The sequence below is a fragment of the Anabas testudineus genome, chromosome 18 (assembly GCF_900324465.2).
Source record: "Anabas testudineus chromosome 18, fAnaTes1.2, whole genome shotgun sequence".
NCBI classification, from domain to species: domain Eukaryota; kingdom Metazoa; phylum Chordata; class Actinopteri; order Anabantiformes; family Anabantidae; genus Anabas; species Anabas testudineus.
Window position 1 is genome coordinate 13,790,671 of NC_046627.1, and position 10,145 is coordinate 13,800,815.

Below are 10,145 nucleotides of genomic sequence, written 5' to 3' on the forward strand. Positions count from 1 at the left end.
GAGTTAGAGGATGTGTGAGGTCTGATAGTGAACGTCCACTCCAGTGTGATGTTGTGGTTCTCCTCTGCCTGATAGGAGGTCTGTGTCACATTCACTACAAATGTTCCTGTTGAGGAGACACAGACACAAAGTGACAACTTGAATTATTGAACTATTAATAATTGTTGAGTTGCTGGAGAATAAAGTGAAGATGTGAACTAACCAGAGACACATGAGATCAGGTTGATGAGCAGCAGGATCCTGAAGATCATCTTCTCCCTGTGAGAGGAGACAGAGGTGAAGAGTCACAAACATCAGATCAAAGTTACTTAAAGATCATAAATATAGTTTCTCATTTAACAAATCTTGTTTACAGGAATGTATTTCAGTAACAATGTGGCCCCAGTTTCTACTAATAAACAGTATCTACTAAAAAAGTATAATATTTATTCTTTTTATTATTATGTTTTTTCAGAAACCTTTTGTACGTTCGTCCACTTTCCGTCTTTCAGCTGTAACTAGTTCATCATACTTTAACCTACAGACACCATTCAAACTTTAAACAAGTCTAAAGACTTTAATCTATGAATCCTTCATTACGTATTTTAATATCTTTTACTGTTTTTCTACAATAACAGTTTTTGTGACCTGATGTTTTTGGCTGATTTTTGACGTCAGAGTGGAGAGGCGGAATTTTTTAACCAAAATCTTTATTAATCAACAGTCAGCTCGGCCACAGTTTTCACTCTTTATACATGATTTATTCAGCATATTGTATTAAATGTAATGTAACGTTCAATAACTGTGTCCATCTTCACACTGTTGTTATTGAGAAAAGAAATGAGATGCACAGCAAGTTGTGTTGTTTTCTGTCAGTTCACTTATAGTTGAAGTTTGTCTTTTCTCATTTTACCACTTTAATAAACTGCAGCTGTTGTTAATATTAATATTTTACCTTTATTTAAATGTTGAGCTACAGACAGAGAGTGAGATTTATAACAAGAAACACAAACACATCTAACTCAGCAAACAGCTGCTGTCAGTATTAAACTACTGACATGATGTTGATGTAACAGGTCAACTTGTCTGCTGAAAAGTGTTGGTGTACTCCTGTGATTATAAAAGAATAAAACAGAACAACAAGAGAAGTCAACTCTGTTAACACCTGGATCAGAGAGGTCGAACACAGAACTACATTCATCAACATCGTTTATTTATAAGAGACACAGTTAAACAGAGGTGAAATGTCTCAGGATTAAAATAAACAGACACTGGCACAGATTCAGTGTTTGGGACTTGTTTAGAATTCCAGCTGCAACTCGTCTCAGGTTTGGACCGGATCAAAGTTCACCAACTGATAGGATGCCAGAGCTGACTGACCAATGACATCATCGGTTACATTTCCTATAAGGAACAAGTTAGGATGAATGATCATACTTTGCTGTTCTTAACGCTAAAAAATAATTAAATATTTACTGGGATCATATTAATGTCCTGATCACATGATGTAAGTTGATCAAAATGCAAAACAAACAGTTTCAATCCACTGCAGCTCTCATCAGAAGATTTAGTAACAGGACAGAATACATGTGTTAGTGACTGAGACACAGACCAAGTTCTTCTCCTGCTTAACACACACATAAAACGTCTCAACAGCTTCTCTCTTATTAATAAAGATTTATTTACAATATGTTCACATCACAGTAACATTAGAAGATGAAGAGACAAACTAAAAGTCTCTAAAGACTTTCTTTGATCTATTTGACAAAACTGTGTAAACATAAGTTGAAACTAAGCATCTGTGACTCGGTACTTCAGTATTTAAGTTGCCAAAATTAAGAAATTTGAAAAAACACATGTTCATTCTGAGTTAGAGGATGTGTGAGGTCTGATAGTGAACGTCCACTCCAGTGTGATGTTGTGGTTCTCCTCTGCCTGATAGGAGGTCTGTGTCACATTCACTACAAATGTTCCTGTTGAGGAGACACAGACACAAAGTGACAACTTGAATTATTGAACTATTAATAATTGTTGAGTTGCTGGAGAATAAAGTGAAGATGTGAACTAACCAGAGACACATGAGATCAGGTTGATGAGCAGCAGGATCCTGAAGATCATCTTCTCCCTCTCATCCTTGACTCCACACAAAGACAACAGCTCAGGTCAGAATGGGAATAAACAGCTAATAACTAGTTCCTGACTCCTCCCAGACACCAGCTGTTCTTCATTTTTCATCTTTTAAGCAATGTGAAAAATGTCATCTAGTTTATAATGAGTTAATAAAAAAACAATTATTACCAGTTAACCAGTGTTAGCTATATTTTACATAGTTTTTTTCCATGCTACGCTATAAAATGTAGCTTCTAGCTTTGATGTTAGCAAAAAAGTCCAGTTGGGGCTTCTTTTCATATATCTGTCACATTGTTTTGGGGGTTGGTCAAACATTTAAATAGACATGCATGGTGTGACCTACCAGGTCCTTTTTGTCGTTTTTAAATAGAAAAATGGGCAAAAAACAAACTTGCATACATGTATGCAGTCCACAATAACGTTGAAAAAGAGTAAGACATCAACAAAGACAAGCAAGAAAAGGAACGAGCAGAAGATGGAGTCATCCTCAGAGGAAGAAGAATGTTTCTGCTTGGTGTGTGTGGAGCCCTTCTCAAACAGCCGCCCCAGGGAGAAATGGTTGCAGCGCATCATGTGCACAGCTGGACTGTCGGTATATATTAGAACTGTGACTACGGGTCCGGTAGTGACAAGATAAATGAAATGTTATCGTTGTTGTCTGTTTTTCTTTCTAGTGTTATATATTGGCTATAAACACTTACAGGCACATGATGTATTTGAAAGTCAATATGTTTTGAACAGAATAAGCTTATGTAAAATAAAGTCCCCACAGTTTCAGTTTCCTATAAAGGGGGGCGTTCCGTTTGGGTCCGGGAGTGAGGTCACAGGGACCTCGCTCATCAGCCCTTTATAAACTCTCGCGCTCTGTGTTTGGCCGCATTCTGTGTCTGGTCTGGATTTAAACATCAACCTTGTGCGGGATCTTTCTTTTTGTTTTTTTTGTGCAGAAATGTAACGAGAACTTAGTAGGAATGAGAAACAGTTACCGGACATAACCAGCACGCAGACGAGTTGAGCGATTTGACTGGTCATCTATAGTCTGTATATAAGGATTTCGACGCTGTTTCTGCTTCACTCTGAGTTTTTCATTGAAGAATCTCGATAACTTATAAAAGCTCAAAATGATGAATTCATCAAACATCAGTTGAGGATAAATAAACGTTTCTTCGAGGCGGAATAAAACAAATGAAACATGGACCTCTGAATCATCACAAGGTTTGTTATTTGAAAATTATCAGATACTTTAGTCATTTCTCAGCAAGATACTGAAACTGTTTATTAAGAAAATTATTGGTGGAAGTGTCTAAAAGAGGTGGTGGTAGAGATTTAAGTTTGTTTAACAAGATCTAGAGAGTGAGAGGATGATTGAGGAATGAAGGAGAAGTGAACTGGTGTCAGTTTATAAGAACAAGAGAGGAATAAAACTGATGAACCATAGATTAGTAGAGTGCTTCTCAAATAGTGGAGCGCAGTGAGATGCTGGGGAAACATGTTTTTTTGCCGTAGTAGAATAAAGTATAATTGCACATCCAGCACAGTAGATGGAAGAGAGTGTTAGTTCTATGTTGTTATTGCACTTAATGGAACGGGAGGTTTTAAGTAAACAAACCCTCAAGAGACTCCATGAAAACTATTTAACAGGTATGAAAAGAAAGACGACAGAGACGGAGATAAAGAGACAAAGGAAAGTCACCTGAAAACTAAGACGAGGAAATATGAAGAAGGTTATGAAGAGAGAAGCAGAGTAGTGTAGAGAAGCAGGATCCACTGTTAGGACAGAAGATGTGAGGACTCTTCTTCCTTTTGTACCTAACTTCTCTTTGTGAGACTGGATTCTCTGCTGTTGCTGCTCTGAAGACCAAGAACTGATCCCAGATAAACACTGAACAGGAGCTGAGAGTTGATGGATCCTGTTTTAAACCCTCTTTAAAAAGCTGTGAACTGCAAAACGTGCTGATTGTAGCTTTAATCCTGACTTCCTTATGTTGATAAAAGAAAATAATCAGCACAGATTGTTTTATTGTTTTTGTTTTGTAGGTTATTTTTTATTTTGTAGGTTATTTGCTGCAGACACATAAAAAAATAATTGAGAAGCACTGGAGTGGTAGAAGCTAGGCTAAGGTCAGAGGTGAACATTTGTGAGCAGCAGTGTGGTTTAATGTATAGAAAGAGTACAACAGATGTAGTATTTACTTTAAAAGATGCTGATGAAGTATAGAGATGGACAAAGAGAGCTGCACTGTGTCTTCATAGATCTAGAGAAAGAGTAGGACAGGGTGTGGACAAGGACAGAGAAGTATGTTATACTAGTGCAGGACATGTATGAGAGCTGTAAGACAGTGGTGAGATGAGCTGTAGGAGGAGTTCAAGGTGGAGGTGGGTCTGTATCAAGGATCAGCTCTGAGCCTCTTCCTCAGTCTGGTGATGGACAGACTGACAGATGAGGTCAGACAGGAAACTCCATGGACTATGATGTTCACAGATGACATGTGATCTGTGGTGAGAGCAGGTGGAGGAAAATCTAGAGAGGTGGAGGTGTGATCTGGAAAGACGAGGAATGAAGGTTAGCAGCAGTAAAACAGAAAACATGTGAATGAGAGAGAACCAAGTGGAACAGTGAGGTTACAGAGAGCAGAGGTAAAGAAGGTGAAAGACTTTAAGTAGTTAGAGTCAAAGATTCAGAGCAACAGAGAGTGAGGAAGAGACGTGAAGAGGGGTGTGAGAGCTTGGACTTCACTCTTCTACAGGATACAGTAGATTAAAGTAAATTAATAAGTTAACAAATAACAGTTTTCAGTAGTAAAGTAAGTGAATGTCAGACTCATACTGAGCTGTAGAAAAATCTAAACACTGTCATTATCTGAAATAGTGTTTAAACAGATTTGACAGCTGTTGATTCACTAAAGTTTTTCTCTGGTTCTTCTGTAATTTCTTCTTCACCTCTGTCTCCTCTGACAGGGAGAAGATGATCTTCAGGATCCTGCTGCTCATCAACCTGATCTCATGTGTCTCTGGTTAGTTCACATCTTCACTTTATTCTCCAGCAACTCAACAATTATTAATAGTTCAATAATTCAAGTTGTCACTTTGTGTCTGTGTCTCCTCAACAGGAACATTTGTAGTGAATGTGACACAGACCTCCTATCAGGCAGAGGAGAACCACAACATCACACTGGAGTGGACGTTCACTATCAGACCTCACACATCCTCTAACTCAGTGAACATCTTCTGTGACATGTTTACTGACCACAGTCACTTAGTCCTGTTTCGTCTCCATGAAAGTGTTGAGGTCTCAGAGTCTCAGGATCAACAGTTTTCAGGAAGAGTCCAGTTTGACAAAGACGTCCTCAGAGAAGGACGAATCAGACTCCAACTGTCCAGACTCAGGACTAATGACTCAGGACTGTACCTGTGTGAAGTGAAAACAGATCAAGGTTGGAGCTCTGACAGATGTCGACTCAACGTCACTGGTGAGTTGATCAGAATTCAATATCAGCATGAAAATACAAATATTTTAAATTAAAGTGATAAAAAACTTAAAGCACCAACAAACATTCAGATTTTTTTCTCAATAAAGAGTTTGTGATCAGCACCAATAAATTTATTATATTAGGTTTATTATTTAAAAAAATCCTTCTCACCACCTAAAACTGAAGAAACTAGGCATCTTCCTCCCTCATGTTCATATATCAAGTATAAAACAGTTAGTTTAGTATAAAGAGCAGCTCTGTCTAAAAGATACAATATCCACCTACTGACTTCTCTACAGATCACCAGTCACCACATTATACAGTTTATTGTTCCATTCATTAAAAAGGGGTCACTTTCATTTAAACTGGAGAAAAACCAACAGGCAGGGATTTGTTTAAAATTAATGTTTAAAAGTCTCACTTTTTAATAAATGGAACAATGAAGTGTAAGAGCAGACAAACTGAGAACTACAAGCTCCATCTATAGAGTTTTTCTGTGACCTGAATACCAGGAAACAAAGTTTCTAAATACATGACAGTAAAAGGAACAGATTCTTACAGAGTGTTGGTGAGAACTTCTTCTTCTTGTTTTTATTTCTTCCAGGAATGTGTTGTCCTCACAACACGTGACTTGGTGTTTCTAGACAGCCAGCTAACAAAAAGTAGGAGACTCCAAACAAAGATTTCTTTTCTAGTCTTTACTGGAGTTGTGTACATTGGGGTACATTGCTCTCAAATACACGTCATCCTATCTTTACTTTATATTTGTAACTGAAAGAAACAGAAAGAAACCAAATCAACAAATAAAACACATCATTACTCATTTCATATGTTACACTCGCGCACGCTAGCTTGACGTAAATTAAGCCAATTACAATAACATGCACACGCAACCTACCACATACAACAGCAGGTAACAACTAACATACTTCTAATGACAATAAACATATGCATACTTACAAAGACAAAGGTTTTCCGAGGCACAAACGTATAAAGCACATTCAGCATGGACATGAACTACTTCGCTTTACCGTTTAAAACTAGCTTAGTGCACCGACGGCGAAATTACGTCAAAGATATATTATTGAACAGAGAGTGGGAAGAGCGCTCACTCTGCAACTAATTATATTAACAAAGCTCCACTAACATACACCACTCTCACTCTGACAAATTTCCAGAACAATAACACAATACTTTTTAGCTGCCTCATTTATTACTTATGAACTGAAAGGCATGACAAGGAATGTATTTCTGTCAGGAGGTGGGGGCCAGACAGAAAACACAAATAGCACTGTGTGTAGTAATCCTAAAAATCTTATAAAGACCTGAACTCCTGTCATGTTGTACACAGTAATACTTCATCCTGCCAGGAAATGTACACAAACTGACACATGTTCACAGCTCCTGTAGTCTACATGTAGCTGTAGCTGCCTTCCTGACTTTTCCTGACGGAAAATCTTGTCACACCTCAAACACATAGTAGAAAAATATTTTGAGGCAGAATGGCAACAAATGAACCAGGGAGCCGTGAACCACCACAAGGCTTGCGAAAAAATTTTCAGCTACTTGATTTAGTTCTGAGCAGGAAACTGAAACTGCACACACCATGATATGATGGGGGACAATGTACACGGCTCAGGACTGTACCTGTGTGAAGTTGGAACTAATGATGGTTTCAGCTCTGACAGATGTCGACTCAGCGTCACTGGCAAGTTGAATCAGTGAAACTGTTGGTTCTTCAGGATGATGTTCTACAGACTGATCTACTGAGAACTAGAGTTTCTAAGATTTCCATTTCTAACTAGAACATATGTTGTTACACATGTTTCAAACATGAACATGAGGAATCTCATGATTCAAACTCAAACCAACCAGATTTGAAGTCTAAAGTTTTCCAGGTGAGGACTTGTTGAACACATTTCATGAATTCTAAAGACAGAAGACAAACACTCATTATTTTGTCCAATGTCCTTTACAGCAGCTGTTGATCAGGTCAAACCTCAGAGAACAACGAGTCCACAACCAGAGAATCGGGGGAGAATCGGCCTTCATGCTGCTTTGGGGCTGACAGCAGCAGCATCTCTGCTGTTTGTCTGTTTCAACTCTGCTCTGATCTCAGTCTTCACTAAATCTACAGAGAAGACAGTGACCCTCAGAGATCAGACGTCTCTCTGTCCCTGAATCCTTTGACCCTGATGGTCCATGAAGCTGCTTTTCTCTGCACACACAGTCTGACCTCTGAACTCTTCATCTCTCACTGTCTTCATGAACTGAGAGAAACAAACAGGACGAGAGAGAGAGAGAGAGAGAGAGAGAGAGAGAGGAGACCGACATCTGATCAGATCCATCAGGACCAACAGGACTCTGTGTGGAGGACCCCCTTACTATCAGACTGTTCAAGACAGTTTAGTTTGTCTCCTCAAGTCTCTACATCCTCTAATGTTACTGTGATGTAGACATATTGTAAATAAATCTTTATTAATAAGAGAGAAGTTGTTGAGACTGATTTGTGTGTAAGTGTGTTAATATCAGAGTAGCTCAAAGTTTAACATCCACCTTGAGTAAATCCATCCACTCTGTTTCTCCTGATTCTGAACATTTCCTTTGAATATTTGTTTCCTCTGTTGGTTCAGTTCCTCCAACTTTATTTTAATGATGTGAAGAATTATAGTAGAGAGAATTTTTAATTTCATCTTTTTTTATTTCATCACATTCTCAGTGGTTCAAAGTTGACATGTTGGACTTTAACCTGTGGAACTTGAACACTTGTTGCAGCCTCCACAAGCTTCACACTCTGCAGGAGTTTTGGTTCAGTCCTCCTGACAGAACCGGTGCAGCTGAGTCCGGTTTGTGGGTTTGTTCTGGACTTTGTGAGACCACTTCAACATGTTTACATCCCAGATTTTAGTGACACTGTGTTTGGTTTTGTCTTACAAAGGTTTGTAGAGTTTAATAAAAAACACTTCTGTGAAACAGTCTCAGTCACTGACACACTGGAGAAAACAGGAAGTTCGTCTCTGTTGGGATCAGTTTTAGTTAAACTGCAGGTATTTAACTCAAAGTTCAGAACATGAACTGAGACATGTTGTATCAGGAAATGTCTGTTTAACAGAGACATTTGTTCACTTTTACTTTGTTTTCTCATGTTAATGATACAGCTGAAGAAGTTTTTGTGTTCAGACAGTGAAGATGAGAACTGGTTGTTAGATGTGAGCTCTTTACATACAGACATATGTAACAATGCAGGAACTGACAGATCTTTGATTCTATTTAACTTAGAGTGAATTTATTCTTCACCAACAGAGGATCTATTAGAGCGAACATCTTTAATCAGCTGTTTTTAACAACACTGAATGGTTTTAAAAGTCAGGAACAGATATGAGTTCAACTGTTTTCATACAACTGTATCACAAAGTTTGACATTTATTTCATTTACAGTGCTGATGATCTATTTAGACAATTTACTAATTTCCATGAAGAATTTGTCTCATTTGGAAAAGTACAGAAACATTATTAGAGACATTTAATAAGAGACACCACCATGTTTATCCTGAAGAAAGTTCCTACATAGTAAAAATAGAAACAACGCAACACTTAGATAAAAAAAACTTTTTTTAAATAAATTAACAGTTTACCAACAACATTTTAAATAATGGACACAGTAAAGGTGAAGAACACATTTTCCTGTCAAACGTCGACTCAGTCGTCACTTAACGAACAACAGAAACTGATTGGGGTCTTGTTGCTATGGTTACCTGCTGCATCATTGATGAGTCCTGAAACACAGATTGATCACCTGCCAACAGATAAAACTGTGTTTCTATCAGATAAAAGTGGTTTTAAATTGATTGTTTTACATTGTTGATCGAACTGTTTCCTCAGATCATGAGTCTGAGCAGAAATCTGTTTCCTTTTTAAATAGTCAATGAATAAAAAGTAAGAAACAGTCAGTAAAGCTGCTGCTGTCAGTCCCAGTCCACAGTAAAGACCGATCCATCCTGGATTTACTGTGTTGTTTAGTTCAGTTTCTCTCTGAGGTTCAGACCAATCTCTCACTGCTGTAAAGAGACAAACACATCTGTGTCAGTCATGAGGAGAAATTAACATTTCTCTAAAGAAGAAACTAAATTATAACCAAAGAATAAAGTGGAACATAGTTCAGATTCTACAAGAAGGAAAAGTCCAAACTTTAAATAAACTGTTTCCTCTTAGGTTTTTAACAAGCTGCTGATTTGTTAATAAAGTTTTATTGAATCAACTCACCAGTGACGCTGAGTCGACATCTGTCAGAGCTCCAACCTTGATCTGTTTTCACTTCACACAGGTACAGTCCTGAGTCATTAGTCCTGAGTCTGGACAGTTGGAGTCTGATTCGTCCTTCTCTGAGGACGTCTTTGTCAAACTGGACTCTTCCTGAAAACTGTTGATCCTGAGACTCTGAGACCTCAACACCTTCATGGAGATGAAACAGGACTAAGTGACTGTGGTCAGTGAACATGTCACAGAAGATGTTCACTGAGTTAGAGGATGTGTGAGGTCTGATAGTGAACGTCCACTCCAGTGTGA

The 10,145-nt window shown here is 38.1% G+C and overlaps 1 long non-coding RNA gene across 1 annotated transcript; it reads right to left on the bottom strand.

Annotated features, from left to right (window-relative positions):
• Positions 1-6,188: 6,188 nt before the first annotated feature.
• Positions 6,189-7,261, bottom strand: LOC113157062. Its single transcript, XR_003298428.1, has 2 exons — positions 6,540-7,261; positions 6,189-6,350 (listed from the first exon to the last, which is right to left on the bottom strand). It is a non-coding gene; the product is annotated as an uncharacterized LOC113157062 (long non-coding RNA).
• Positions 7,262-10,145: the final 2,884 nt, after the last annotated feature.